Here is a 5,564-nt window from a genome sequence, read left to right as displayed (position 1 = left end):
AAATATTGAGTTCTTATTTTTTCAGTTATCAACTATGTTTCTACATTGCTAACAGTATCGAGCTTATGGCCTTTTATTTCAGGAACCACTATAAAGATAAAATATTATTATCTTCTGATCAGAAAATGTTTTTAACTCTTGACTAGGTCAAAAAAAACTATATTTATAATTTGTGGTAGAGTTCAGAGAAAAAACTACTTTGAGCTTGATAGGAGAAATCTTAGCAGAGGGTTGACTGAAAACAAGAATTATACAATCGAAGCGTCAAATAATCTAACACAAATTTTGGATATAAATATACGGAAAATCACAAAAAAAAATTATGACAATCATCTATGCCCATTCTCACTAGTCCAAAAACAGCTAAAATAAGCATCATAACAGAAGTTGAATTTAAGACATAAAAAAATCACTGCCGTTCTGGAAAGCTGCTAGACCTGATGAAATCCTTTATTTCTATATTGAAAAGATAATGAGCTTGCATAAATAGATATATCAAATACATTTTTGTTCGAATAAAATCAGGAAAAATGGTTTTTATCCATGGCAAGACAGATCTTATACCAAAAGAAGATGTCAAAATAGGAAATAAATTCAGACCAATCACATGTATGTCTAATTTATATAAGTAAACGACAAAGGCGTTTTTAAAATCATTCGATATGAGGTTGAGACAAAAAAAAAGATTGCAGAAAATCAGTTTGTAACAATAAGGCGCGTTTAAGGAGCAATAGAACAAGCTCTTTTTGATATTTCGAAAAATAAAGAGCATGGAAACAATAAAATACAACTTGGATTATAAAAATTAGTATTTGAAACATTAATACATAACTAACTAACTGCCTGCATGTATGTATTGAAACCTTGAACCCACCTACATGGATAACGTCTTTAGAAAAAAGATTACAAGCAATTGAGTATATATTTAAGGTTGAATAGAGAAGAAATCGTGCATATAGAAAAGCATAAGAAAATACTACAAAATGGCAGTCCGTCACCTTTTTTATTCGTTCCATATGATGATTTCTTGTGCAGAAATTTAATAAACGCTTACCGGGGGTGTTTGTAATGAATATTAAAAACGCCTTTAAAACAAATACTATACTGTTCAAAGATGACCTCACATTAATATTAAAAACACCAGAAACACTTAAACTCATGATTATGAATCATTAACCATATTTAATCTGTGGACCTTGAAAAAAACAAAAAAAGTATACCACTAACCATAAAAATGCGCAGATCTGGCAGTATTTATTGAAGGCCCGCTGCTTATTAATATCGTTGAGTAATTAAGAATAGCAAATTGGATATAAAGCTAGAAACTTTTGAATATATTTCAGAACTAATACTAAATCAAATAAGAAATATATTTAAAGCTAAACTCAATGCTGGGAATTAATTTAAAGCGATTAATGGACTTGTAACATCACTCATAAATTACATTAAAGGCGTATTAAAATTAGAACCTGAAGAATACACATAACTTGATGATATGATAAGAGATATTTTAAATTTATTATCTACCCACCTCCAGCCTAGTAATAAAGAAAGATTATCTTTAAAGAGACATGAAATAAGACGTGGGCTATGCAATATTGAATTTAAAGCTGAGAAGATGATCTAAATGACAGTAGAATTGCTTGAAAATAGTAAAAACTGTTCATCGAGAGGGCTGCAATATTAAAAGTAGAAAAATATAACAGACATATCTCTCACTAATTGAAGAATATCAAAAAAATAAATATCATGTTTATATCACCGAAACGAGACACTTGAGAAAAAGCAGCAAGAAAGTCTACTTCGTAAAATAAAAGAAAAAACATTACACCAAAAACCTATTAAAGCCAATAATTATGAAATGATTGAAAATGTGGGAATATCAAGATAGATAAAGAACTGCAACATATAACCGAGTGAAGATGGTAAATTGTGTTTTATTCAGGAAAGAAATATGTTTTTCGGGGAGAAATAAAATTCGCACATTGTAACGAGACCATTAAAACAATTAACCACCTCGAAAGGAGATGCAAAAAAATGTAGAGCATTAATACATGCGAAGGTACAACCTAAGAAAACAAAAAAGGTCAGAACTCACTAGTTCAAGAGATCTGAGAAAACGAAAATGTAGAGATAGAGGTTGACGTCAGAATAAAAACAGATTTTTAATCAAACAAAATTAACCAGATATTTTTTTATACGATAAAAAAGAAAAAAGTTTGTTACGTTGATTAGAATAGGTATAAGTAGCCTTGTTAACTTAACTGAAGTTGAGAATGAAACATATAGAAAATATGGCATTTTGGCGAATGAAATTGGTTTAATTTACAAATTTAAAACAAGAATAATACCATATGAAATGATTTGGGATGGAGTATTTACAAAATTTCAAAAAAATATGTTAAGGTGTTAAAAATAACAGACGAAGTAGAAGCATCATGTAAGCTCTCAACACCGCAAGACACTTGAACTCATCTCATTTGAGAGAAAATTTGAATTTCATGAAGATAGATCTGAAGAAGGTGTCAAAAGATGTATCGAGGTGTTGTGCGATGTTCCTAATTTGCATACTACGTCTCAAAGAATAGAATTGGTAAACATAAAATTAACTTATAAAAAAATAAAATAATTATTCTACAATATACATTTTTTTTAAAGAAAAAACTTATTTTTTAGTTTATAAAAATCTGCATTTTTCCAATGAATTATAAGATTGCTTTTTCTCATATAATTGAATCTGCTATAATGGCAGACATAATATAAAAACAAAGAAATCTCGTAAATATTGTAATATTTCTGTTTTTTTCAATTAATCACATAACATATATTTAGTAGAAGTTATAGATGTTTTGGGTGTTAAATTAATGTATGAAAAAATTATTAGCTTTATAAACATCTTTTTTAAGCAAAAAAAATATAATATATCATTCTCAGAAAGACTAAAATTGCAATGAAATTGATTTAAAATAAAATTTTAATATTTAATTTATGTCAATAAATGCCAGATTTTAGTTGAATTTCTATTTTATACAAATTAAAGCCAAATCGGAAAATTATATGGATATATATCCAAAAACTAAAGTTATTGATTACAAATATATGTCTGAAAAACTTAATTTTAATTTTCAAGTGTCTTAAAATCATGTAAACCTACAAAAACAATCATTACTTAATAATACGCTATTTTACAGGATGAATATGCATCGTAAAATATGTCATTATGTCACAAACTCGATAAAAGGATTTTAAACTATTGCATCTTCCGTTTATATTTTATAAAAAATCCAACAAGATCCAATGTAACTAGATTCATATATTATAGCTACGTTATTCATATAAAACTTATAGTTTAAGTAATAACAAATTAAATAGATTTATATTTTGATTTTAACAACTTTTAAATGAGGGTCTTTGTTTAAATCATTAAAAAATAGAAAAAAAATATATTTTAATAAATTATTTAAGTGGTTTGCATAAAGAACTGTTGAATCTATAAACTAGAAAACAAAAAAATATTCATCATTCTAAGCCATGCTATAAATATTTATAGAAATCCAAGGGTTTAAGCTTTTAATTATCGAATGAAGCCATAAATTTCGCAAATTACTGCATACGATCATATAATAAAGTATATCTTTTAAAAATAACACTCTTAGTTTAATTTATGAAATACTTTTTGGCTAGACAGACCACAGAAAATAAATGAATATTATTTGTTTTGAGATTTTCCATATAAAATGAATATAAGTCAAGCGAAGAGCTATATTCTTGGAATGCTTCTGGATATTTTACAATGCATTTGAAGGCTAAAATTCGGATAAAGAGGTATGATGAATTAATTTCTGTAAATATATATTCAAGAAAGTCTTTATATAGGTTTTCATTTGACATACAGCGCCCGCCAAGATAAATCATACTCATAGCACAATATGCCTTTAGAGCATTTTCATAATTTGGGGTTTCTTTATAAATCGTAATATATCCCCATAGGAGATGAAATATATCCGTATATGTGCTAAGTATGCGTGGTATGAATGGCAAGTACCGACCGCCCGTAAAAAAATACTGTAAATAATGAAATATTTTAAATGAATACATATTATATTCATGATCACAGTATTCTTTTATGCAATTTCTTAAGCATAAATTCCCCCAAGGCATCATAATTTCAAAAACAAATAAATAAAGATCGGGATGATAAATGTCAGAGTTGTTCAAGCAACTACTACCAAATGCGTCAAGAGTTGTTATAGATCCCTCAATATATTTATTTAACTTGAAACTATTGGGTTTATCAATAATCGAATACAACTGGGTGATAATATGCTTTAAACCTTTAAAAACCATATGCTTTACCTGAAAGAATAGCATTCTATCATTGAAAAACCATGCAGATTCGACTTGTGCGGAATGCGTAGAATCAGAATTGTCGTCTATGGTTTCAAATGAATAATAATGCATGTAAAGCTCCAATGAATTGTATTTTATATCCATAAAAAATAATTTATCTTCTTCTGCATAATTTTTTTCTTCGTTAAATATATCTTCAATTTCGAAACACATAAAGATGTATACTAGAACGTTTCTTGCCTTTTTTTTAAACTCGAATGGTCTTCTATATCCAGTTTTAGAAAAATTCATGTAAGTTTCTTTTAAGAATATTAAAATTTTTGATACATAATTATATTCTTTCATCAACAATGAGTCATAAAGAATATCCAGAATTTCGACGATCTTAACATCATATATAAAAGTATACTTTTTTGTTAGGCTACCCAAATTTTCATAATATGATAGAATTTCATATAACTTGATGCACTGTAGAACATTTTTTCGTTTATCGATATAAATATAGCTTTTCTCAATTGTTTTACACCATTCTTCCAGAGGTGTTAGCTTACACAAATTCTTGTATAAATTTTCTATCTTATTATTTATCTCTTGATGGTTCGATGATTCTAAAATATCGAGGCTTGCTAATAATAAATTCCTTTTAAAATTCTTATATACAAAATTATTTACATCAGTGGATAGTATATTTATTAAAAGCGTAGCACTCGATTTGCATGTTTCAAGGTTTTGATTTAAAAAGCAAGCTAAAATATGATTCATTAAAATAGATTCTTCTCTGTTTCTAGCTATTTCATCGGATGTTAACATGGAAATGATGGGTATAAGAATTACATAATAATACCACACCAAAGTCGATTAAAAGTTTTATCACCCCTTTTTTCCATTTAAATATAGATAAGGCGATAAGAAAATATAAAACATTTTTATATTCGGATAACAGATTTTCTTTGAAAGATAACATAAAACTAACTACATCTTTAAATAAAATACAAAGAAATTTGCCGTGTTAAAGATAATTAAAAAAACCCTTTTAAATAGCAAAAAAAATCGAAAAGATATTATTCATTAATGAAACGAAGTTTTAGCCTCATCTAATCCTCTTTTACATATTATAATCATGAAGCATTTAATTTCTTTTTTAGTTTCTGCCAATTTAACTTTTGAAGCTAAGGCAAATGAGTTTTTTATAACACATATAGAAGATGACTATA

This window comes from Rhyacophila brunnea, unplaced genomic scaffold (genome assembly GCF_057557595.1).
Source record: "Rhyacophila brunnea isolate RB1 unplaced genomic scaffold, BYU_Rbru_1.0 scaffold_32, whole genome shotgun sequence".
Classification (NCBI taxonomy): Eukaryota; Metazoa; Arthropoda; class Insecta; order Trichoptera; family Rhyacophilidae; genus Rhyacophila; species Rhyacophila brunnea.
The sequence above is the reverse complement of the archived record's forward strand: the minus strand, read 5'-3'. Positions refer to the sequence as shown.